Source organism: Platalea leucorodia (assembly GCF_965183815.1).
Source record: "Platalea leucorodia genome assembly, chromosome: 3".
In the NCBI taxonomy this organism is placed as follows: Eukaryota; Metazoa; Chordata; class Aves; order Pelecaniformes; family Threskiornithidae; genus Platalea; species Platalea leucorodia.
The window spans coordinates 115,583,068-115,610,611 of NC_138825.1; the positions used below are offsets into that span (position 1 = coordinate 115,583,068).

Consider the following 27,544-nt stretch of genomic DNA (forward strand, 5'->3'; position numbering starts at 1 on the left):
GCGGCCGCGGCGGCAGCCCCGACCCCCGCCGGGGCTCCCGCCGGGGCTCCCGCCGCCTCTCCCCGCGGCCTCCCGGCCCCCGCGTCCCACACCGCCCCCGCCCCGCCTCGACCCGCCGCGCTCGCGCTCCCCCTCCCTCACGCCCGCGGCGGCGGCGGGCGGCCGCGCGCATGCTCGGGGCGCGGGGCTGGCGCGTGCGCGGGGCGGCGCGGGGCGGCGGTCTGCAGTGCGGGGCGGGCGGGCGGCGCGCGGGGCGGAGCGGGGGCGCGCGGCGGCGGCGGCGCGAGTGAGGTGCGGCGCGAGCGGCGGGCGGGCGCGGAGCGAGCCGCCGTCCCTCCGGCCCCAGCACCGCGGCGGGACCCCGCGGCCCAGCGCCCTCCTCCGCACCGCGGACAGCTCTCGGCGCCCTCTGTAAGTGCGCCCCGCGGTCCGGCGGGGATACACCGGGGGGCGCCGGGCCCGGCGCCGGGCTCGGCAGCCGCCCGCCCGCCGGGCTCGGTGCGGGCGGGAACCTTCCCCGGGGTGCCGGCGGCGGAGCTGCCCGCCGGGCGGGCGAGGTCGGGAGGGTCGAGGCTGCGCCGGGGGTGGCCCGGCGCGGGGCTTCTCCTCCCGGGAAGGCGGCGGGGGTGCGTGCGAGTGCGGCGGGATGGAGGCGCGGCGGGGGCTGAGGCGGGGGCCGGCGGTGTGAGGTGCGGAGCGCCCCGCGATCATCCTCAGCGGGAAAGTTGCTGTGCGCGGTTGCTCCTCGCCGCTCCGTGAGCGGGAGTTGGTGTTTCACGGGTGTTTCACGGGCGAGGTGGAGGGAAACTGCGTCCGCAGCGATTTGCCGTGAACTGTTGCGAGATAGGAGCCCGGATCCCGCATCCATCCGGACAGAAATACCGACACCGTCAAAGGGGAGCGTTGATCGGTCGTTTAATGATTTGCACTTGGAAATGTTTTGGTGAAAGTGGAAGTCTTTTGGCGTTCTTGTTCATTTGAAAAGAGATAGCGAAAAGGTCGTTATTTTTTTCCAGTAGGGGAAAACAAACAAACAAACAAAAAGACCGTGTGAAACCGAAGAGCAAGAGCAGTCCTCGCAAGGTCATCTCACCCACTGGGAAGGCAGAAGTGCTCCCCATCCTTGCGATCGCTTTATTGATATTCTTACTGCCTGTAAGAGATTTTTTTACTTTACTATTTTATTTTATATAACATGCGAGGTGTTTGCAGGATAAGCCTTGGGTTGCATTGGCGAGTGGGTGCGCTCGCCTCGCCCCTCCGGCGGGGTAGGCGCGGGGTGGAGGTGCCGCGCTCCTGCTATTTACTTGGGCATCAGTCGGAGTGAAAATGGAGGTGGGAGGAGATAACAAAAGCTGGTGTGCCATCCGAGTCGTTTCCCACACGAAGGCGTGAGAAGGAGGAGGGAAAGGAGACGGCAGGAGAGAGAATTTCATTTCCAGAGATCAAAACAAAAGGAGGAGCAGGTTGAGGCAGATCGTGAGCAGCCGTGGGGGAAAGCGAGGCGTTTTCCGTGCTGACCCGAGCGGAGAGGAGTGCGGGGGCTCGGGGGGTGCGGGGGATGCGCGGCCGCGGAGGGAGGGAGGGAGCGCGGGCGGGGGGCGGCCCGGCCTGCGCAACTTTGCGCGCAGGCACCGCTTGAAAATGAGTTGTGCGCTGCGGGGGGTGCGCTGCCTGTGCGGGGGCGAGGGGGAGGCAAGCCTGCCGCTGCTCCGGGGGCTGCTGCTCCCTCCTCTTCCCAGCCCCCCCGTGAGGGGCTCTTCAGCCCTCGGCCCCCGCCGGGAAGGGCCGGCGCCCGGCAGTGCGGTGCTGGGGGAGCGCGCTGGGCACCGCGCTGCGGCGGGGACGCTTCCTCAGCGCACGGGGGTGCCGCGCCGGGACACGGGGGCTCGGGCGGTGCGGGGCGGGCTTCCCGCCGGCGGGGGCTGCTGGATGGGCCCCCCAGCGATGCCTTCCCTCCCGCACAGCCCGCGCACCGCGGGTCCCTGCGCTCCGCGCCCCCCTCATTGCTCATTGCCCTTTGCAGGGCTGCCCGTGCCGCCGAGTCCCCCGGTGCAAGGCTTCCCCCGCTCCCCCCGGGGGTGTCCCCAGCCCTCCGGAACCGCCCGCTCTCCTCACAGCCCCCACCGGGGCATGCCCCGCCCTCCCCCCCCAGCCGGGCGGTCCCCTCCCTGCATGAAGCCACCTGCAAGGTCCCCCCACACCCCTTCTGTATCCTGTCCCCAACCCTATGAGCCTTTCCTCTGCTGGGGTGTCCCCCCTCCCCGGCACTCCCCTGCCTTGCCCCAGCCCGGGTGGGCTGCGCCGGCCCCCGACGTGAGGAGAAACGGTCGGAGGTTGGGGGGGAAGGCGGGGGGGGGGGGGGGGGGGCTGATCTTATGCAACTACAGACCCCCCCCTCCCCGCCCCTGAGGAGCCTGTTCAGGGGCTTTTCGGAGGTGGGACGGGGCTCTCCGCCTTCCTAGGACAGGGAGGGGGAACCCGAGCCCGGCGGTGCGGAGCCCTCGGGGCAGCAGAGCTCCCGCCCGCTGCGGAGGTGCCGCCGGGGGGACCGCGCTCCCAAATCCCGCATCGCCCGAAACCGTGCAGCAAGGCCGGGGAGGGGGGCGGCGATTACCTGCACCACGAGGCTTTTTGGCTGACAAAGAAACCGTGCGGATAACAGGGTAATTAAAAACCCTGCCCTTTTCATTAAAATTGAAATATGATTACTTGCATGCCAGAGCCTTGGCCAATTAGCAAAAGGCCAAATGTATGAATAAATTGCATGTTCTTGTACAGAAGATGTTACTGTAGCAGATATGTTTAAGAGATACAGGTACTGCTCCCAACAGTTCTGCTAGCAAAATATTTTTAGGAATATTTTGTAGTGAGTGTTTCTGTGGATAGGTGTTTTCTTCCTTCGTGTATTAGAAAGTTCAGCTCTCAGAGGTACCACCACCTCTTTATGAAGAAGATGCACATATTTACTAACTGGAATATGATAAAGAGCAGAATCCTCACATTCAGAGAAAAATAAGTATGTGAGAAAGCTCAGTATTTGTAAAATATATATTCACTGGCCTTTTCAGAATACCTGCTTTACTAGTAGTTTGTTTCTATGGCACATTTTCGGACTCATTAGTTTTTACTACTACCCTTTTACTTGACGGAATGCCTTTTTTTTTTTTTTTTAAAAAAGAACACAGTTCATTTAAGAACATCAGTTTACTTGAAAGGTCTTCCAGGACAGTGTTAGAACGGCACTATCTATTTCAGGTTTGTGGACTGCGATCAATTTTAATTAAAACTTTAATTACATTTTGCTTCTCCATTCAAACAAAGCCTCAAGTAGTTTGGGCTAATGCTGCTGTCAAGGAAAAATAAGAAAACATGTTCTTAATCTTCATTGTGTATTATTCCAGCCTTTTAATTAAGGACTGAATCCCTATCCTGTTGGGCTCAAAAGTAATTTAGCCACAAACTTTTCTGACATAAAACTGCAATATTTAATCGGTTTTCTAGGTTGCCCTCTCTTCTTGCCCCATAAAAATGCATACCGGTACATAGAATTACACCACTGATTTTCCAATGATTTCTCAATGATGTGCCTCGTGTTCTGGAATGTCCAGCTATTGACAGCACATCAGCTGTGTCGTCGAGCGACGTCTACTTCAGACTACCACAGCATTACATAACCTCAGAACCGCAGAGCAAATGCCAGAGATGTCCCTGCTGCTGTCAGTCCTGTTTTACAGTTCCCTGTGTGCACTCCCCTGGTGTAATATACCAGAATTGTCATAGCTGATACCATGCTACAGTACCAATCAGAAGAAAAATTATGCTCTAGCCGGAATGGTAAGGCAAAGTCTAACCAGGATGTGGTGGGATGGACAGGGCAGAGCAGAGCAGAAGGCTGCTGATGCAGCTTGCAGAAATCAGGCTGGCTTTGTGGGATGGAAGCGATGCAATGAAGCTGGCTTTGGTGCTGTTTGGAACAGGCGTTGCATGTGTCCCAGGGTGCAACATCCTGCTGACTGCAGCATGGCCGGGGGTGTGCTGGGGATCCCAGCGTGCCTTCCAGCGCGGTCCCTTTCGAGGGCATGGGGCACGGGCTGTAATACCGCGCTCCCACAGCTCCATTTCTTCTCTTTTCGGTGTGTTGGGATGGTATAGCCCTCTTGATTTTTCTTTCTGACTCTACTCTCAATATAGCTGCAGGCAGGATCTAAATCTAAGAATATAGATTCCTTTTAACAAACACATGAATATGGTGAACTTTGTTATAGGAGTTTCCAAAATTGTGTACTTCTCAAGCTATTGTTCTGGTTCTGTTTTTCAGTTTTGGAACTCTAATGTTATGTCTGGCTGCACTGTGCATTCCTGATTTTTTTTTTTGTATTATATCTGTGCCTCACACTCGTACTTTAAGTATTCAATTCTGTAAATTTTGCAGATTCCCGTGGAATTCCAGAAGTTTGTCACTTGGGCAAATAATGCTGGCTCATCCTCTAATTGTGAATTAAACAGCAATGTAGACTAATTGAAATTAGAGTTAGACAATTTAAAATATGATAGGCAAATGTGTTTTTGAAGTACTTAGAATTAAGACACATAGCACTTACCTTGAGAAACAGTGTTCCTTGTCTGTGATGTCAAACATTTTCACCACTGGTACTTCATCCCTTTGTTTTTAATGCATATTGTTTTACCAGTGTGGACTGGGGCTAAATACCCTTTGTCATTACAGTGGTTTGAAAAGAAGCTTGTTGCAGAGTGTTTTTGATTGCCAATGGATTCTGCGCTTTCCTTTAATTTTGTCTTACACTAACAGAGAAGAACAACCATGTGGTCTTCCTGCATTATTCCTCATGCCTAATTTTGACTCAGACTTCACTGTAATGAACCTAGACCATTTCATCTGTCCCCATTTTCTTGTGGGTCCACATTACCTGCATTTGCATACCTTTTGCCATTCTATACATCCTTTGCCTTTTACTTTCTTCCTTTGGAGAGTAATTTTGTTTCTTCTCTGATCTTTGTGTGCCTTAATTGCATCTTTGGATCGCTTTTCTCTTTACCAATTATCTTCACTGTTTATTTCCCTTAATCCTTGGGAAAGATCATGACTCACTCTATAGCTTCTCTACATGGCATCGCTGAAAACGTTGCCTGATACAAGAATACAGCACGAGTAGGGAAGGCTATGAGCGTATGTAGTGCTGTAAGATGTAAGGATCCAGATGGGCTCCCATCACAGGGAGGCGCTTTCCTACCTCAGCTCCAACTCTTGTCTTTATCCACAGAAAGAGAGAATCTTATCTTTTGAATTTTATACTATAGCTCTGAGAGTAATAGCTATAATCCTTTTCAAAGATAATGAAACAGATGATAAAAAGGATACTTGTTCATGGAGTACAAAATCTCCGGGTAGTGCTTCAAATCCATATTGCTTTTTAAGTTATGATTTAAGTTGCTAAGAATATATATGTATTTTTTCAATTGGTGTTTTAAACTTTATGTGGACATTATCCGCAGGATCTCTGCTTTCAAGAGCTTTTCCACATTTAGATATGAATATGACCCAAAGGACAATAATATACATGTAGGAAATTAAGGCAGATTATTGGAGATGGTCTCATAGCTGAAAGTTGTAAAAAGTAAGTAGTTTCAAGGAGGCGGTTGAAGGAGAAGGAAAAATAGAAAGCACTCGATACTGAGTTTCACTGATGTGTTTATAAAAATATCAAGCTCTTTTTCTTTGTGATTATTCCCCCGAGGAGGGTAAGGAACAGAATATGTTTTGTAAAATAACTTGTAAAACCACAGTTAATTGAAATAAACAGTGTTCATTGGGAGTGAGATGACAAATGCATCTTTTGCTGACCTAAAAATGATGTATTCTGAAACTCTGATATCAAGGACAAAGGAAGAAGTATTACAGATCTTATTGAAGATTTTCTGCCTGGAACAAACCCCATTAAGTCACATTTTCAATCGCAGACTACAAAGTTAACAGAATGTATTATAACTTCCCCAATTTCACTGTTTTGGAAGAGCAAGAGTTTGACACACTCTTGAGTTTGTCAACAACTTAAACTTTTTGAAGTCATGAGAAGCGATAATTTGAGGTAATCGAGTGGCTCTTTTAAGATAATTATAATAAAATAAGTTCCTACTAGGAAGATAAGAATTTTAAAATTTCTTTCTTTATCATCACAAAGCCATTTGAGGAAGAATCACACAATCAGCATTACAAGAGTCTGAATTGATGTGCGGGGAAAAAAACAAGCTGTAATGGTGATTTTTATACCTTTTACACTAATATATATGAACACTAAACTTTTTGATTAAAATGACCTTTAATCACTTTTGACTTAAAGTTGATTTAATTTTAAATAATTGATTATTTCAGAAAAGCATTATTGTTTTTATGCAGCTCTACTGTATAATTTACAAAATACCGGAAAGAATCATTTTACCTATTTCTTGTTCACTAACTTAGACCTCAAAGTTCATTGATGAAAAGACATAAAAACTGAGATCCATGATGGTAAGACTTATAAATGACATCTAACTTCTGGCTTTTTGGTCCTACTTAGGTATTTTCATGCTATAGTTAGACAAAAGAAAATAGTGGAATTTTGTTTTAACTCCCGATGAGTTGAATCAACCGGTATAATACCAACAACCAATGGAATTACCTTGGTTGTTCAGACTTTAATGAAGAATATACTTTCAGCACTGTACAAGTCAAAATGTATACTCAGGAAGAAAACAAGCTATGGCAGTAATTTACAGAGCTTTTAGACTAATAAATATAAGGCTCTAAACCTTTTGATGAAAATTACTTTAATTAGTTTTAACTTGTAGCTAAATAGGAAGTTGTGTTCTAGAGATTAAAGCTTTCAGATTCATAAATGTTTAACTCTACAAGACGTAATAATGAGAATTTTAGCCAAGTGTCTAGCAGAGTCCGTAACATTTAAGTCAGCGATACCTCTATGTAGTCTCCTGTTCATGAACCACATACATGTTTTTTTTGGAAAACAAAATCAGTCTTGATTTAAAGACCACAGATAATGGAAAATTTATGTCAGTTCTCCCTAAGTTTTTCTAATAGTTAATTATCCCTAGTGTTAAAATGTACACTTTGTGTCTTGGTTCTGGACTTCATTAACAGTTCTTGAGCCAATCAATCCATGAAGTAGTTGAAAAAATATTAATCTTAAACACATCAGCTGTTGAGCCAAGTGGATGTAAAGTATCTGTGAATTGATTTTAGTATCTAAAAATAATTTCACAAAGGCAGTATGTTACTGAATATTATTTTTTTTAATAAAAGAGTAGTGTTCCACTTAGTAGAAAACATTTTTACTCAAAAGTAGATACTAAATCATTCGCTATAAGATGGAATTAAATGGCATTGAGGAGAGCTGAATATTATCCTTTTTGTGGACTGCGTTTGAGAATATCTGGGTATTTAATTAGACTTTATTCAGAATGGAGTCCTCTAAAATTAGAACATCTTGTTTATAAAAGCTCTTAGAATACAGCATATTTCTGCGTACTCTTATCTGCTATATTTAGAAATACAAAGTAACTGAAAGCTCTTAGAGAATGAAATTTGGGATACTAGTTAGTAGTTTGAATTAAAATGCTTTTGTTATTCAATAGAGGTTGATATACATAGAAAAAAAAATGTGAAAAGTTAGTAAAAATGAACATTTTTACAAGGCCTTAGCACTGAAAATAAAATCAGCTTACATAATGGATAACACTGCAAAAATTTATTTGTGAAAGTATTGCTAATATCCAGCACATATCCGGCCAATACTGCTATAGTCGATGTGCTTTCATTACAACAGAACATATACTATACTTTTTTAAAGCAGTCATTTTTCATTTTAAACATATATTTTTTTCAAATTATACAAATGAGTACTGACATTCAGGAATGGTCTTGAAATACCTGTCTTGAATTGCATAAAGGCTTTCAGTTTGAAAGTATGATAGCCTGAAAAGGAATTTTAGTTTGAGACATAAAACATTGGATCATACTGATGATTTTTGCAAACCAGACTGATTTATACAGAAGGACTGTATCTTCAAATGTCCCCTAACGAAGTTTGACCTGTATTTTTCACATGGAGTTTTTTTGTATCTGACTTGCATATGTTAGTACTCTTGGATCTGATCACATCAACTACATTGTAAGGTCAAAGGATGCTCTGCTATGTGCTCCAGTGGACTTGGAATCTGGTCCTTGGCATCCATGCCGAATGAGAAAATCTAGACGATTAGCATGCTTTTTGGCCTTGAAATCAGACAGTTAGTTGTTTTACCTTGTTAAAACTTTTATGTTATGTATTCTTAAATGAGGAGAGTCAAAGAATCACAAACTGTTTTTCCCATATAACTACATAAAATATGCCTGCCTTATTCTGTCACTGAGTTTCTAAGGATACAACTGTATTACTGAAATGCCAGAGTGTTTAAGAGAAGTAGCTACTAAGGCTCATTTTTCCTCCTCAGGTATGGTAAGTAGATCACAAAGTAGCCATTATCATTCTTCATTAAAAAGTTTTGTTTACAAGAGCTGTCTCTTGCTATGGTACACATTGGGCGAGTGTTTAGTTCAATGGCTATTTTGTATTTATTTTAATTCTTGTGTGGGGAAATAGGAGGGCTGGAAAGGGTTATGATTCTTTGTATTTTTCTGCCTGCCACAAAGAGGTCCTTCTGAAACACAGATCAATAAGTAATATTAGTTTCTACATGGTTTAAGAAGTGAACATTAACTCATCTGGGCTTCCCACTCTGTTATGTGAGAATGTAATCCTGAAGTGTCAGCAGGTACTAACTCTGCCTCACGTCTTATCTCATCCTTCAGCTTTTACTGATCCCTTTTTTCCTACCTCCCTGACTCTGCTTCCTCTCTTCTTTGATTCTGCTCCCACAGTCTCCTGTTGCCTAAGAGTCTCCCTCTCCTTAACAATACCTGGCTGTGCATGTTTCACTGTGGTGGATGCTTTCTTCATCTTGCATTTTAACTGTGGGTTTGTGTTTGTTTTTTAAACTGTGAGCTTTATAAAACAAGGATCTGGCCTTCATATATGTTCTAGGAAGTGCAGCTGCATGTATATTTACGGTGCTATAAAGGTAAATATTTTATTAAAATTTTAACAACATATAGGAGATGATGTAAATACAACCTGTGCAGAAAGATAAGGTGCATGTTCAGGGTTTTCATGGAGTGACTTTGGATCAATCCATATCTGATAGCAGCGATGGAGTCCATCTCCTGCAAAGCTAATTAGGATACATTTATTCTGCAGTCACTAGGTTGTGAATGAAGTATGCTGACATACTCAAAACTAGCCCTAAACCAAGTATACGATGTACCTGCAGTAAGCCAGACACAGCAGTACGGCGCTTAGCATGGCTTATGTACGCAGGTCTTCATCCTGCCCTTGAGCAGGTTTTGCAGCCTACACCACGTTCTGCTTTGCCCCAGCGGGGCTGTTTGCAGTGGCAAAGCCAGCGAGTTAAAAATGGACTCAGGCACACGCTCTGCTCCAGCTGCAGGGGCTGCAATGTAGATACACCCTAGAACACATTCTAAACAGCTGGGTTTGTATCCAAATATCTCTAGACTGATATTTTCAAAGAGCAGTTTGTAAGAAGTCTCAGTACAATGTGAACAGATGTTGAATACAGCTGTGTTCTTTCTGTGTGTCTGTCTGCTTTGTTCATTGAATCACTCTCTTCAGTGCCCTAACTGCCGGTATCTTAGTGCAAGGCCCAATATGTAGCTTCTTGTAAATCTGTGCAGTAGGATTGGAGCCTATGTATTTTTTTTATTTTTTTTTATTTTGCGTTGTGTAATGTCGGGATAGGAAGATGTAGGCGACTGAAAATGTTACAATAATTTAGCATAACATATTCTGCAGTTTTTATTTCTACATACCGTTATCAATGGTCCTCCTATCAGTATATGCATATCACATAATGCCATAACATCTACGTTATTAATTAGCTTAACAAAATCTATTAATGCAAGTTCTTCAGCCACAAAGCAGTTTGCTTTCTTTAGACAAGAATGAGCTAGAGAACTGTTTGGAAGGTAATTGCAGTTACTCATGAGATACATTACTTTAGATTAGTACCTCCTTCAAATATTTTTCACTGAATGTAGATTTTTTTCATCATATGCAACTATAAATAAACGAGAAACAATTTAACAACATTCTGAATTTTTGCATGAGAAATTCATGGGAAATATAAAATAATAAATTAATTAATATTTTGGTATCAAACAGTCCTACCGTTGCTTTGTATTGCTGCTGTTTTAATTAAAAAGAAAAAAATCCTGCAACTTCATCTGCTTCAAATATTTGAAAAATACCTATGTCCAACTATGGCTTGAGTTTTAGTGGGTGTCTTATATTCCATAGTCATTTGAGGGGGAGACAGAAAGATATTTTGAAAATTCCACCTTCTTCCATATAAATTGCATGGTGTTGCAATATGTGACCCATTTCAGCTGTATGCATGTCCCTGTAGCCAATAGGAATGTATTAGTGATGACCAATAACAATATATCAATGTCAGCTCATCTCCAGATAAAAGAAAGAGTTCATGAAACGGTCAAGGTTGTTCTGGGATTATATGTAACAGATATCTGGAGGTTGTAATTCTCAGTGTTGCCCAGTAAACCCAACCGTTTACTGTTGTCAGCATTGATATACTCAGAAGGGCTTCAACATCCAGAGCTGTGTGAGACAACTAACATATTCCCTATTTCTGCAACTCTGCATTTTGTCACTCAGAATAGTAATTTATGGGATACCTCATTCTAGTAAGACCTACACAGCAGCTAATAGCTATTTCAGTCTTGTGCTTTTGTTTTCCTTTGAAAATACCTGCGAGAAGTCTGCAGAAATGAGCAGGTTTTCATTTGTTCTCAATGGTCAAAGTTAGTGGTATCACTCTGGACACTTGAGTAATGAGGTACTCTTTTACAAATGTTGAATCTAGGAGAATGAACAAAAAAAAAAGGAATTGAATTCACACAAGTTATAGGGACAAAGTCACTGCATGTCAGCCATGCTATGGTAATTGGCCATGGTGCAGAAATTAAAATTACAGTAAAAGTGACTTAGATGTGGTTGTACAGTGGAAGGAAATGTAATGTAATGCCATCAAGTGGGCAGTGGCATTAGCAGCAATGTTGACAAGCACAGACATCAGGAAATATTTAGGAGCAAATGGAAGGATGACTTTATGGTGCTTCATTATTAAAAATTCCCATAGAGTTGAATGTGAACTGGAAATTTCTTTTCTGAATCAATCCCACCCTGAAGTAGCTGGACCAAAGTCCAACGCCATACAAATATAAAGACTTATTCTGTGAGCTGATCTGTCAGATCCCGACTGGAAAAAATTGGATCAAGGAGTGGATTTGAATAGTGCAAAGTACATCCTGAACCACCAAAACACTTCTGTGAGTGATTAGATTTAAATACATGGGAAAATCTGTTGGTTTGAACACACAGAGTTGACTGGAAATGTAGGTGTAAGTGTTCAGCAAGCTCATAGCCTAAAGGAGATGAGACTTGGGGGAAAAGGAGAAGGTGTGATCATGAATCATGTCAGAGATGTAGGCAGGACCAGCTCTGTGAGGATTTCAGTGCTCGGGAGAAGACATTATAAATGAATCAATAAGGAAGGGAGAAGCAAGGAAAAGGAGTAGGACAGCATTTGAAGTTAGCAGAAGGTAAAGGCATCAGTGTCTAAGAAAGACTGAAAGACTGAGGAGTGGAGAACCTCTCACAAGAGAGGTGATTAATTAGAAACGGAAAATTATCAACAGTTTCACCACTTCTCATGATTTATAGGTGGTGTGAGAAAACTTTGCTGGGAAAAATTGAGTTGCTAGGAACAAATGAATTTAGTTATAAATCCAGCTGGTTCTTGCCACTTTTCTCTGAACTACTTCTTCGTATGTAATGGTAGCCAAGCTGTACCAGAACTGTACTAAGGCAAAAGCATTCACTGAGTTAGGTGCTTAGAGGAGGCCTTACCAAGATGCCAGCAGCTAGCTAGCTGAGCTGTGATAACTTTGTTTATATGTATGTGTAAGTGAGATGGGTGATAGATGTAGCTGTTGGGGAAGGAGAAGGGGAATTGAGATGGTTTTAAGTTACATACAAGTAAGTCCTAAAAATGACCAGAGAAACAACCCAAGTGTAGGCTCCCTCTGACAGTGAGTTGTGTGTAGGTGCACGGGAATTTGCTCATCTAGAGGCATTTGGGACATGAAACTAAGTGGGGAGAAGGATTGAAAAATAAAATGTGGAGCATTTGCATAAGACTTTATATGTTCTCTCATCATATGATTCATTGATCTTATGACTGAACTGCTGCCTTTAAAAATCCTACTTTAATGCAGTAAAAAGCTGTTAGTTTGGGGCCCTGGTTTTGAAGTATTTAAATGACAAGTTGCTCATTGGTTTGCATTTGTATTTATGTGCCGTGTAGTTTTTCACCGTTGATGTCAGTTTTGAATGGGATATGACACCTACAGTATTGGCAAATTTATAGAATTTCAAATTATTTCATTCACATCGTATTACATGATGAAGCAGGAGGCGGAAATGTGACTTGTCCAAGAGCTTTTAGAAAATTGATGGCAAAGCAGAGGATGGAATCCAAGACCCTGATTCTCATAGTGAATTGTAGACCATGTTTTACCTATTTGCTTGATCACAGTGCTACAGTGAAGTTCCTTTCATGGGAGGAGCTCAGTTTGCGAGGTTGGGCAAAACCTCAAAAACCCTATTTCTAGTTGTTACAGGTCAAGGTGGAAAAACGTTAGGCATTTGTGTAAATTTTTCACCAATAAACTACAAGTGTTTCAGTCCCGTACATCAGTAAAGGCCAATCTCTTCCTCAGATGACTTGCCCATACAGTTCAGGTATCATTCCCATACTGATGATTGTCTTCTGCATCTGGCAGTGAGACGAGTAATACAAGATCTGCTGGTGGAGTGACCACATTTGAGGTTTGAAATGAATGAGGATGCAGACCTGGAAATGTGGATGAAAGCAGTGCCCCATTGGACTTTTGGTGTGACACTGGTCTGTCCTGAGTGAACGGCGATGTCTGATTACCCCAGCACCAGGTGATCTCTGTTCCTGGCAGTGGGAGGGTGAATGGTGGCACCAGCTTGGGCTGAGCTCTCCATCCAGCCCAACCCAGCCTTTCCTGGCTGGGTCGATATGGTCACTGAAGCACATGCATCTGCTAGAAAGGGAAGCTTTCCCTGTTGCCTCACTTCCCTATTACCACCCATTCCTTTGAGGTTTATCTCACCAAAACATCCTTTTTTTTTCTTTTCTGGGGTGAAGGGCCATGGCCAGTTTTCTCTTATCCTGCCTTGCACATCGCTGTACAAATCCTAAGGTATACACAAGACATTAGGCAAGGAGCTGTTTTGAAAAATGAGAGAGGTTTTCTTTGGAGGGTATAACCCTTTTTGGCAGCAGAACTAGATTATGTCAGGTTAAAATCACTAAAATCACATCCTCCCATGGAGTAGTGGGACCAATCCAGAGCTGTGATCGTTGTCTGCCTGTGACCTGTTCCTGAGGCTAGTCTATCCTCTTGGCTCTCTCAGGTACTTGGTATGAAGTACCAAACAGTGCAGTTTAGAAAGATTGGCTACCCTTATAAATCTTTACAGAAGCAAGTGCTTGTGTGTAGTTGATGAACTAAAAAAGAAATAAAAGTGTTAATGAACTAAAAGTAATAATTATTGTATACTTTAAATTTAAATGACTAGGCCACCACCAATCTCATTTTTGAATATTTATAAAGTGGAAATAAGCAGGTATTTACATCTCTCCCAGGTTCCTATGCTTTTGCTGATGAGATCTCAGTTGGGTGGTGGTGTGATAATGGTGATCCACTTGGACTAGAGCTGATGAGGAAGTGGGCTGCAGAGCACGGATTGGGCTCTTTAAGTAGATAGTGAGGAGATGCATGTCTCTGTTATCTCTGAGTTTTAATTACACTGGATTAATTACATCACTGTATTACATTTGCATACAATTATTACATCAGTTTTAATTATGAGTTTAGCTATAGTCCTTGGCATATTTTTCATCTTAGGTTTTTGCGTAATAAAATACTGGTATCGATGCTCCACTACACATATGAAAATTGCTCATGTACACATGGTTGTCAAAGCACTATGAATAAATAAGGTCCCAGGTCAGTTTCTCTCTTGGATTTGGAGTTCTCCTTTAGAAAGAAGCCAGCAACTGACTTCTCAGTTGTATGCTTTATGGCAGACTATAAAATGGTAGAGCACTGCTATAATTTATAGCTGAATTTCATTTTAGATAGGCTTTGTGGCTTTTCCCCTTGGACATGTGAAGCATTACCTAGAAATCAGTTTGACTGTGAATAAACTGGAACGTAAAGATTTCTCAGTACAGTGCATTAAACAGGCATAACCAGTTACATTCTGCTAATCTATGTGCCCGAGATTTGTCACTACAGTAAGAGTTGGCAGAAGTGGCTATTATCTGTTCTTGCTTGTTTTGGAGGGGAATGGGTGTGACACTGTAAAGACTGACATCTGGTAAAAATAGTTTCTTAAGAAGTACTGGAGCAGAAGAAAAGGAAAGGTATGTATTTTATGTGGAATGGTCCAAAAGTCATGTGTTCCCTGTTTTTCCTTCGAAAAATCTGTATTTCTTTGGCCAACTATGGGTGATCATTACTTCCCATTTATTATTATGGCAAAATATTTAAAAGTGGAGTCATTTGAGCACCGATCACACTGGATATAAGCCAATTCAACTAAATCAGGCTCCATTGAGTTGTTAGCAAGTGCTGCCAGCCAAGTCCACATTATGGAAGACAAAAGATGAAAATCTGCCCTATGTAAGAGTTGGTTGTACAATTTCATTTCAGCACAGCAAGACTCCGGAGCTCATACAGCAAACTTTTCAGCTTAGGTGTGTATTCTGAAAGTAGAACTCCACAGTCTGGTTGTTTTTCAGCAAAAGAGCCTGCTGGTTTTATCCTGTTCCTGTAGCTTCAGACTGTTCAACAGGAATTGGCTGACAGGCCGCACCCAAAGGGTGGTGGTAAATGGCTCTTTTTCAAACTGGCAACCCAGCACAAGTTGGGTCCCCCAGGAATCAATATTGGGCCCAACTCTATTCAGTATCTTCATAAGCGATCTGGATAACGGGATCAAGTGTAGCCTGATGAAGTTCGCAGATGACACCAAATCGAGTGGGGAAGTAGACACTCTGGTAGGGAGAGCCACCCTGCAGGAAAATCTGGATAGGCTGGAAGAGTGGGCTAACAAGAACCTTGTGAAGTTTAACAAAGACAAGTGTAAGGACTTGCACCTGGGAAAACATAATCCAGGAGTGCAGCTCAGACTGGGATCCACTGGGCTAGAGAGCAGCTCTGTGGAAAGGGACCTGGGGGTCCTGGTGGACAGGAAGCTCAACATGAGTGAACAGTGTGCTGCTGCAGCCAAGAAGGCCAATAGGATGCTGGGTTGCATCAACAAGGGCAGCACCAGCAGAGATAAAGAAGTCATTATCCTTCTCTACTCAGCGCTTGTCTGGCCACACCTGGAATACTGTGTACAGTTCTGGTCCCCGTTATACAAAACAGATGTGGACAGGCTGGAGGGGGTGCAGAGAAGGGCCACCAAGATGATGAAGGGTCTGGGAAGCCTGCTGTATGAGAATAGGCTGAGAGAGCTGGGTTTGTTCAGCCTTGAGAAAAGGAGGCTTAGAGGTGATCTCATCACCATGCACCAGTACTTAAAGGGCAGCTACAAAGAAGATGGAGACTTCCTTTTTACAAGGAGTCCCATGGTGAGGATAAGGGGTAATGGGTACAAGTTACTCCCAGGGAGATTCCGATTGGACATGAGAGGTAAATTTTTCACAATGAGAACAGTCAATCACTGGAATAATCTCCCCAGGAAGTGGTTGACTCCGCTATGCTGAACATGTTTAAGACTCAGCTGGAGATGGTGCTGGGTCATCTCGTCTAGATTGTGCTAGAAAGGTTGGACCAACTGATCCTCGAGGTCCCTTCCAACCTGGTATTCTATGATTCTATGATTGTATAACTTTTTATCACTCTAAATTAAAAATTTAAATGTATGGTTTAACAGTAGTGGGGCTTTGGCTGGAACAGCCCTACATCTCATGGCGAGCTGAAGGGAGTCAGTCACTTGATACTTCACTTATTTTTCTGCCTGAGGCACTTTGACAGCACATGCCTTAATGTGTCACTGCAGTTTTGCTTGTTCCCGAGGGGGACAGATGAACAAGCAGGGAGGAAACAGTGCTCATCCTGTCTCTATTCCTGGGCAGCATGCAACGATCAATAGATAAGGCAGCTCCCTCCACTCTGCCATTCCTGCAAGGATTTCTCCAAATCTTCTTTCCACTCAGCCAAAATAAAAGCAAACCTCAGGTAGTGGAAATGCAGAGTACGGCTGGTGGGAAGCAGCAAGCAGCCCTTTCTGCGGTGAGCAGATGAAGTAGCTGTTCAAAAAGGAGATTATGAAAGGAATATATGCACTAGCATGAAGCTTACTCAACCTGTCTACATTTTTTCTCTTATCAGATGGTTTCTTCTGGTTTTGTGTCAGGTAATAATCTCTTGTGCATCTGTGTTGTATATATATTAGCTCATGTCTAGACTGCTTTGGAGTGAAATAAGTACATACTTGGTTGGGGAATGAACGGCGTAGAGTAAAGCACAGAGGATGCTGCTGGGGTCCTGCTTCTGCATCTGCTGTGGGCACAGCCTGCTGGCACCAAGTCTCTGCCTTGGGCAGGTTGAGGAGAGCCGTCCTGGGGACATGCCTGGGAGCTGGGGCACCTTGGCCGTCCAGTGCACAACTCGCCTCAGCACCCACTGGTTTAATGACAGCTGGCACCTACCATGAAGACACTCGAAGTGAACAAAGACCTGAAGACACCACGGACAGCTTGAATGATAACCTCTTTTTCCTAAGAAATAAATATCCTGCATCAGCTATGCCCAGGTCACAAATTTAACCTCACATTTCCCCAAGGTCTGTGGGAAGCTTTGCGGAAAAGTTTCTTACTCAGCTATTTCACACACAGACTCAGGATATCGTGCCATTACCTCTACTCTGTCAGTTGGCTCCAGAAGAGCCTAACTTACTTTTCTCTACATTATTCATGAAGAAATTTGCAAAGCAACCTTCTACCTCTGTGCAGAATATCTATAAGGTGTAGTATGGAGTATATAACGTTTATAAAGTATTCAGCGCCAGTGTGCATAGCCTGTGTGGGGATCTAGGGATCTGTGGGGAATCTTTTAAAATAGATTTAATTTTAATTTAATTTAAATCTTTTAAAAAGGATTCTACACTGCAGAATCTTTAACAATTTTGATTATTTTTGTGTGGTAATTCTCCTTCCAGTGCACTTCCGATAAAATCTCACAGTAGAATCAGTTCTTCTACTGATTATCCATTATAATCAATAATAAATAATATAAAATTTCTTTCTGTAGGTATCTAAGTCCATGGATCTTATACCTTCTGTGTAAAATGAGAGATCACGTTCAAGTAGCGAAGTGAATAGCAAAGTGGAGCTCTCCCGTTCCTGATGTTCTTTGGGGAAAACTATTCCAAAATAGTTCTATGTGTAGATACTCTTAGTCTAGAAAATTGTTATTCTCTGGAAACATACCTATGTTAATAAGATGCTTTTCTGAAGAATAAGAAAGGGATGAGAGTGTTATTACCTTGAATTTGTTGTGAATACTTTTTGTAGTTCATATCCACAGCTGATTTTAGTCTGAACTAATATGCAAGTACAGGCATGACCGTAGTGATTGAATCATTAGAAGAGTTTGGAAGAATTAGAGAAACTTGAAAGATGGCAGTTATCAAGGCAGTAAAAGCAACTCTCTATATGGAAGAATACAAACCTAAGCCTGAGACTGAAACCACAGCTCCATAAATGGACTTACTGCACATCGTGTTCCTACCCACAGAATCCAGGAGGTAATTACCTGGCTTAATCAGGCACAAATGAAGGGCTGTCCCAGGAAGAAATTACCTCATTCTGAGGTTGGAACTAGGACAAAACTTCCTGGCCTTGAGAAGGGTGTATTTACCTTTCTCAGGGTTTCATGCTGTGACAGCCCGCTCATGAGGCAGTTGGCGGTTAATATCTCCGTTTTGTCTCAGTGGCACAACCTTAGCCTCAGTTCTTTTTCCAAAAGCTCGATGTTGTCTGAAATGCCACCATGTGACCCGTGGAGCTTGCTGCTTGGGTAAGTGAAGCTTGAAGGACAGCCTACGCAGTTTCCAGGGTGTAGGAAACATTAGGAAATACTGACAAAATCAGTGTGATAAAATAAATAGTATTCTCTGGCTGCTCTTTGTCTTACTTTGAAAACATAACTTTTTATGGCCACAGATTTTCCAGTGGGAAACACTGAATGCAGTTCAGGACCAGCTTCGTCTAGACTTCCCCTGCTCCTCACTCCGAGAAGCTATTTGGCTCCTTGTTCACTGTAACAGTGCTAGACTTAAATTCTGTTTTCTAACAGAAAATCACCCCCTGATTTTGTGGCTAAGGCTGTTAATGCTAGTGTTACATTAGAGATCCACATCAGCATTTTTTGATGGATAAATAACTGTTGCATTACTTATATCTGTATCTAACATCGTAACTCAGGTATAGCATTTGTGGCACATTTAATGGTATTTAGTTATCTAAAAAGTGCGCTGTCAGAGCATACCACAGATATCTAGGTGATGGAGGTAGTTTTGCTATTTATATCATAGTGTTCTACAAATATTAATAACACCGTGCTTCAGAGTGAGCTATAGCCATAAACCTGTAAAATAACTCCCAACAGTTCATCTTGATAGTCTGTTGAAATTGGACTGCTCTGACTATACCCCCTTCAGGCTGACTGCCAATGTCATATTTTATCCTGAAATTCCACGAGGAGACACTCAAAATAAACACTACACTAGCAACAGCTTGCATTATCTCTAAGGCAGTAGCTAGCATCAGTTTCACTTTAGCCTCTCTGTGGCTTTCTTCATTTGAAAATCCATGAAGTTTGACCTTTTGGATACATTTTGCTCTTATTTATTCCCCCTGTTGACTACAGCGGGAACTGAATGGATGTAGCTGAGAAGAGAATAGATATATCATAGATGCTAACTGTTATGACTAAATTATCCCTGTTAGTCCCATATTGCCCAGCACCAGCCACTTTATATAGTGCATATCTCCTCACTAGCTTGCTTTCAGGATAGAAAAATACAGCTATTAGATTTGTGTTTGAGTTTTCTTAGGAGGGGAAAAAAAAAAGCAACCTGGAAATTACAGGATTATTCCAGGCACCATTTCAGAGATGTTCAGCTTTTTGTTCTACAAATGCTTTTTCTTTGCTACTGCTTTTGAAAATAAGCTGATCTTGTAATTCACTGTTAAAGCCTAAAGATGAATGTGATCAAAATAACTGATCACCAAGGTCAGTATACCCTTGAATCAGAGAGGTTTGCTAATTTTAAACTTCAGTGTTTTTCAGAAAGTAGTGTGTTTCGCAAGAATAGAAGAGGTAGAATGTAGGATTAGGACAATATGAATGTGCACACATCGCTGCCAATGAAAGCAAAGCTTGCGGGTCTAATTTTAGGCTTTTCAGCCTTGATATTGTTCCTTACAGCACAGTTATTTTCCATATGATACAAAGCAGTCCTTTTTTCAAGTTTTATAAACTGCTTTAGAGAGCAAAAGCAAGGACAAAGTGAGTATATGTCATGGTTGAAAGCAAATCAAAGAAGCTTAACTAAGGCTGAGGTTAACGACGATTGCATGTCATTTCTATATTCAGAGGACAATTCTTTAAGAAAAACAAGAATCTAGAGAAACATATCATGAGACCTGGAGGTAAAGAGAGCTATATGGTTCCTGAACTGGGACCCTTGGGTGTGACTGAATTTGCTTCAAACTGTTTAATTAATTTACACTGTGCTTAGATGCCTGGTAACTTAGTCCTCTTAAAATGACCTGTGCTGTTTGGAAAAGTAGGACTTACAGGATATCTACCTATCTCTGGGTGCTTGAAACTAACCATTGTACATGCAGTGGGGATGTTACAACTAATTGTTTGTGTAACACCAGATAGAAAATATTTTCTAAAGTTGCCTTTTATTGATACATTAATACAAAATGAGTTTATAGAGTTGCAGAAATATAATACTGTAGAAATACCTGTGTTCTTACTTATGTATGAATTACCAGGGACTGGAGCTAGTTGGTACTAAGCCATTCCCTGTGGAAGTGTCAGCAAGTCAGTGGTACTAACCTGTCAAAACTATTAAAATACCTTTAAAAATAATTAAGTTAACATAGTCACCATTTTTCATCCAAGAGAAGCTTATTAACTGAATGAACATATGACAATGGCCATACAAGGGCCAGAGAAATCAGAGAACATAAAGGTGTGTGATTTTTGTTAGTAAATCTGGACCCCAAAAAAGAGCTGTTTGAAACAGGTTGGTAACTGGCTGTATTGGCAGAAAGACAATTTCTTGGGAAGAGTCTGCGCAGGGGCTGCTGTAACGTTGAGTTATTTTATCCCACAAGTTCAGCCAAGATCCACGCCTCCTCACTGCTCTTGGCCAGCCAGGTGGTACCTAGGTTTGGGTCATGAGGGCTGAAGCACAGTTTGGCTGTAGGCTCTGCAGTTGTCCCTAGACTGGGAGAGTCAGCTGAGTCTGAGCTCAAGGGGTACAATTGTTTTTCATGCCATTCTAGCTGTCTGGTAAGTGCTTGGTCTAAACTAATTTAGTTTAGTGTAGGCTTTATCGTTAGTCAAACAAGAGTAAGCATCTCCAGAAACCAATTAATCCCACTTATCTTGTATATATACTTTTAGCATGGGATGGATTGCAGTGGAGCCTTGATGACTAGTTTAGATTAGATATCCAACTTCTAATGGCTACCACCCAGGTAGAAATAACCTGGATTAATCAAGTTCCCTGCTACTGACTATATAATAACTTCCGTGTTATTATTCCGTGCATGATTTGTGGATGCTGTGTTAGAGAAAAAGAGTCTTCTCTTGGTTTTCTTTGCCAAATAGTCAATAGCGTTTCTTTGTCAAATACTTTGGAATTAATAGTACAATTGGTCAATTTTCTGTTGTCCCTGGTCATACAAAAGTTTTAAAATTTGTGACTGATTTTTGTTATTTACTGTCATCATTAATAACAAAAAAACCCATTTTCATTCAGTTTCTTGAGGGAACAGATTAAGTTACAGACTGACAGTTTGATGTCCTTCTGTATTCTGGCCAGGTTCTCAGAGTCATAAATCAACCTGGGTCCTTTCAAGTTAGGGAAGAATAATGTTTCTAAAAAAGTTTGGAGCACCGATACTGGAATAGGGCGGAAGTATGACATCAGTGAAGAATGAGCAGACTGTCAAGTGGCTTTATTTGGTGTCAGGCACTAATTTGATGGAAACTTCAAGACAGTAATTGTTTGGTTGTTTGGGGGATTGCAGCTCCTTAGGGCTTTCCCATGCCTGTCAGATTTAAGATTTTTTTCCTTTTTTTTTTTCGGCAACAGATCTATATGGCAAGCAGAGCACAGGAACAAATTGATTGTTCCTCTTAACCTTAAAAAATGTTTTTCCTAGATGTTCTGAAAAGCTATTTTGTGAAGTTTAGCTAGTTCTTAAAAGAGAAAGTATGCCTTTTCTGTTTCCATTTTATCCTTTTATCAGGGGTAGACTGGCAGCAGCAAGAGTCAGGTTCATTTCTGCGTTTGTTCTCGGAAAAACAAAAAAACAAACAAAACCAGTTCAAGCTTCAACCTAGAAACCTAGGCGATGGGATGGGTGGACAGTGATGTCTGCTGCAAGTAACTTACTTACAAATAGGTTTGCTCAACACTGCTTTGTTAGGCTTAAGGAGAGAAGAAGGGATATAGAATAACTTGTAGAAAATGTAAGTAACAGCATCTCTCCCCCATAGTTTGAATTCTCTTTTTCTACTTGAGGATATGAAAATTAATGTCTTCCCTTAGGGATATCAACTCCTCCCACACTTCTTCCTCCTATCCCACTTTTTAGGGGATTAGATTCACCAAGACCCTTTAGGATCTGAAAACATTGTGCTGCGTGTCTCACTCGCCGTTACGGCCAATGAACATACCTGGTTTTCCTGCTCTATCTGCCCACTGACAGCTCCTCTCTGTGAGCAGCTTCTCCTCCAACTAGTCCACAGTGATTTCGGGTAGTTGGAGGAGTACACATACACATACAAACCCTGCACATTTGCCCACATGTGAGGGAGGCATTTGTGTCAGTCTTGCCTTCGTCCCTGCATCTGCATCTCACGCTTGTAAATCATAGCGTTTCTCGGATGGCTGCCTTGGGTTGTTTAAGGTTTACACAACATAATTATAAGATGCATAATTCACTTAGCTTTACAGCCTGTTTTTTAACATGAAATGCTCTCAAATATTGTATAGCATGCAGCATCATTTAAACATGCTGAGGCCTGCCCCTCATCCCTCCTGTTCAACGGCTACCCCTCTGCAAGATGCTGACAGCCCTGCTGGCAGCTTGGTCGTCCATCCCTGTCCACTCGTTGGGAGTGGTTGTGTTATCTTTTTGCCTGAAGATGCCAAGGTTGTTTAAATGTGAATAAGGTGTTGCCCAGATTAATTTCCCTGCAGCTTAAGCAAGACTACCTCTTTTTTTTTTCCATGTGCATACACCTTGCATGCTATGAACATAGCTGCTCTCACTGCTTTTGCTGATGAAAAGCCAAAAAAGGAAAAGTGCAGATAAAACACCAGGGGTGATGAGAATTGGCCTTGAGTAGGGAATAAGAGCCAGGTAGGAAGGAGGGAGGAAAGGAAAGTGGGAGAAAGAGTCAGGATGGGCTGGTACAGATTTACTGGGATTCACTTGGCAAGCATGCTGTCAGGGAGGGGGAGGAAGCCAAAGGTATGGGGAAATGATTGGACAAAGAGGAAGAAGAGGGACAACTTGGGGCTGAGATTCATGATCAATTTACTGTTACCTAACCGTCTGTCTGACAGCAGAGCCATGGTAATACTGAGTAGACACTCTTAACACTAAGCACGTCTGCATAATAAAACCATCTTAGCCTATATTTATTGCGTGTGTACATCTATATACATGTCAGTGTTTCTCAGCAAGATTATAGCCAGTAATTACACTGGGCTATTCAGGCATGTTCCTTACCCCACTCTGTTAATGTGCGCTCACAGCTCCCCAGGACTAATATTAATATGACATATGATTATTCATGTGCCTGGCTATTTTTATGAAGAATCAAATGCCAAGCTGAATGTTTCACAGTGGCAGCATGTGAGAAATTGGGACCTTCAAAATGCTAAGAAGTGGTACCACATAAAACAAAGCATGGATGCACAGGCTAGCATTATGAAGTTCAGTGCCTGGCCTGCTTTGTATGCTGGTGTCATATTCTTAGAAAGTAGAGGTGGCAGAGTTTAAGTTGCATTTTGAGCAGGGAATGCAGCGACTAAATACTTCAGATGAGATTTGCATAACTATTTAGGTACTTGGTGAGATTTCGTAAGAGCACTCAAGCTGCCGGAGAGACGGTTGATACATTTATACTGAACATCACCTTGACTTACTTGAATAAAAACGAACCAAGGCAATTAGATAACAGCATCTACATTAGCCAGTAGTCCAGACCTATAGAAGTGCTTGCATGTCTTTGTAGATCTGGCTCCTTATACCATTTGTCTTGAAGTCCACATTTTGCTGTTCCAAGATACACACATTTTCCCACAGAATATAACACAGTTTTTTTATAAGTGAGAAAAGAGATTTTTGATCCTTTTCCCTGAATCTATTTCTTGACATACACTCACTCCCCTCCCCTTTTGCTTGGCCTTAGTAATGGGGCTGCTCTGGTCAGGAAAGATGAAGGGATTTTTTCCACCATGAAAAAGCAGGCAGATTTCCTGAATATAATTTGTTCTGTATTCCCTTTTGTCTTGGAAATTGAAAAATATCACTACCAAAAGTCCATCATTTGGAGTCTTGTTCAGTGCCAGAGGGGATTCTGTAACAGGTTCTCTTCATACTGAGTCTTTTTTGGAGTAATTTAGGAAAAAAAAGGAAAGAAAAAAAGTGTTACATCTATAGCCAGCTCAAACAATTCTTTGCCTTCTGGCAGCCAACGGTTTTTATATTGCGTCCTCTGATTTGATTTACTAGCTGTTTCAAGCTCCTGGCAAGTGCCACAATAGCTTTTAAGATTACTCTGTTTCTTGCTGCTAGGTTTTGGGGATTTGGGGATTTTTTGTTATTATTTTATTTCATGCCACTGTTTACCTTATTCCTAAGCTGTATCCTTCATTTCCTTTAACTTTTCTCCTGTATTGTCACACCAGAGAGAGTTAACAGCTCTACCAGTGCAGCATTTAGAATAAGCAGGGCCTGATCCAACTATAGACCTGGTAGATTATCTATTGGTTTAAAGCTTTAAATCAAGACCAGGTGCCTATCTAAAAACTCTACTCTTGTTCAATGACAAAGATTGGAGATGAACCAGGAATTTGTGTGTGAAATTCTACTTTTTCCATCCTAAATGATCACAACACTTCTTCCCAGGTTGTTAAAATACATGAATCTATGAAACATTTTACCAAGTTTTTAGCCTTTAATGATAGCAACATGTTTAAGCCATCTTCTATCTGTTTTGAATTTTCTAAGAAGTAATTTGTAGTAATTCTATATGCATGATGTGGTAAGAGATAGTAGGCATAAAAACAGCTATCACACATTGTTACAATTTATGGAGAGTGGGGGGAAAAAAATGTATTAATAGATGACTTGTGGAGTTGACTAGTGAAGTGAGAAAGTTTGCATGTGATTTGAGATTACCCATAACAGTCAGATTTAAATCTGACTATAAAGTGCTTTGAGGACATGGTTTAGTGGTGGACTTGGCAGTGCTAGGTTAACGGTTGGACTCAATGATCTTAAGGGTCTTTTCCAACCTTAATGATTCTATGATTCTATGATTATGTAATACTGAGTATTGGGAAGATAAAATGGCAGGTGAATTTGTTGGCAATAAGAGGAAGGTAATGTCTGTGGGTCAAAATATACTAATGATTATAGATTAACTAGTAGAAATCAGGAGAGGAACTGGGCATTACTGAGGGCAGATCTCTGAAATTACCTGTTTATGACAAATAGCAGTTAAAATGACTAGGAAATACTAGGACAGAAGTAGAAAAATGTTTTACTGTATAAGCCTGTGGAGCATCCTATCTGTAATTACAGTCACTTTTATGATAAAGTGTTAGTAAAATTGTAAAAAGTCTAGAAAAAGGAAGTAAAATTGGTTAGGAACATGGAGCATAGGCTAGGTAGAGTCTGGCTGTTTCACGAGTGATGAGCAGGCGAATAAGAAATAGTCACTGTTTCTCACAGTACAAGAAATAGGGTCACCAATGAAATTATTGTATAACGTTTAATTAAATTATGAAACTGATTTCCACAGGATGTTGTGGAGACGAAGATATAAATGTGGTCAAAAAGGGATCAGACAAGTTCAGGAAAACTAATTTAATCAGTGATTATTAGACATGATAGTCTGGAGAGTCAATGGAGGGAGAACAGCACCTCCAAAGTATGACTCATCCCATCCTAGGAGAAATGTCTTAGATCAACTTGCTGAATCGCTATCTGGAGGTGACTGTGTCTCTCTCAGCCTGAGTGACTGTGTCTTAGTGTAGGCACCAAAATTTGAGATCGTTAAAGCCAGGTGATTTTGATTCCACTGTAGATGTTATATTCATATACTAAAGTTGTGGGGCATTTTTGCAATTGAAAAAGCTGTGGATGCAATTAAATGGTGAAGATGGCATTGACTATAAAGAAACTATAGTTTTCTATTTGTCATCCAAGGTATTTTTATTCTTTCTTAGCAGCAGTTTAATTTGTGTACCTTACTGCAGAAGTATAAGAAATATGAAAGAGATATCATCCTCAAAGTCACTCCCAGCCTCTGGAATCATTAGAGAGAGGAACAACCATTTTTTATCATAAACCTTTTCACCTCCACATTCTCCAGCGATGAGTGAAATAATTATGAGGTAATGCCAAGGAAGACAGTGTTTGATATTTCTAGCTTTCCAGATTCTACAGACTTAAATAGTCCAGGGTAGCTGTCAATGCAGTTGCAGCTGCTTAGTATCATGGTTGGGAATAAAAATATTTCACCCACTGCTGTCTCCTGGGAGCAGCAGTTACTGTGAAAGGCACAGCTGTGTGAATGCTGCCCAGGCTGTTCATCCTTGCCTGTTACCCCTCAACTTGGAGAGATACTCCCTGATCGACTTCAGCAAGACCCTCAAGATTGTCTCAGCAAGTGCAACTCTGCTTTAAAATGGAACTATCTTTTTATGGTTATTTTTCCTTTTCTGTCCAGCACTTTTGTAGTCCAGTTCTGTGAGCCTCAACTATTCCCATGGACAATTCAGCGACAGACAGCCCTGAGTTAGGAAAAAACATCCTGCCCCTTGAGAATTAGAGTTATATGTCATGCTTTCCAGGATTCATAGCCTATAATAATGTCTTTTTCTTGCTAAGTTTTCTAAAGTAGTTTACCCAGGGGGTCTTTATCTACCAGAGGTGGGCAGTGAATCAGAACAAAATTTTATTTTCCTAGACAATTTAATGGAACTGCAGGCTGATATTTTAGATTTGCAATTTTGAGACCTCTGAAAAGATTTCTGAGTCAGCTTGTCTGTGCTTAGCAACCTCTATCAATTACTTTATACCGGTGGATGATAAACTCAAGGAATTTAGACAGTATTTTTGGTGAATTTCTTAATCATAATAATTCAGTGTTTATCTAGCTTTCATTTGTTTTCTTTCATATTTTTATCTGCATCACCATTGCTTTTTTCTGTTTTGTTGGATGTATTGCTATGGCCTGTCCCAGAGCTGTTCCTTTATAACAGCTTCCCATGTGCTTTGCTGAAGGAGTTCTGCATGCACTGATGTCCAAATCAAACATGTTGCTAGCTTTTTTTTTTCTCGCATTTTTCTGTCATCACCAAAAAGATAACTCCTGAACTGTGTGTCCTAGAAAAACAGCATTTTAGAAAGTAATCTGAAAAGCAAGCATCTCTTTAAAGTAAAAAAAAAACCCTCAAACAACCAATAGACTGTACCTTGTGTGTTGTCCTTTGCAGGTTGAGGCACTGAATTTCTCAGGAATGGTGTGGTACTAGAAATGTGTGATGAGTTGTATAGGTCTCCTCTGTGTCCTTCTCTTTCCTCAGTATAGATTTTATTATTCTCGGCCATGGTAAATACTGCTGAAATTTAGACTCTGTCTCTCCCTTTTTTGTGTATCTTTTATTATTTCACAAAAAAAAAGCATGTGTGCACACACATGGATTCAGCTGAGCAAGTATATCAG

At 41.9% G+C, this 27,544-nt stretch overlaps 1 protein-coding gene across 1 annotated transcript in view; it reads left to right on the forward strand.

Annotated features, from left to right (window-relative positions):
- Nucleotides 1-320: 320 nt before the first annotated feature.
- VSNL1 (visinin like 1) overlaps nt 321-27,544 on the forward strand; it is a gene marked incomplete at its 3' end in the record, with an annotated part of 95,401 nt that continues 68,177 nt past the window's right edge. The window contains exon 1 of the mRNA XM_082305812.1: nt 321-411. The remainder of the gene's footprint in view (nt 412-27,544) is intronic.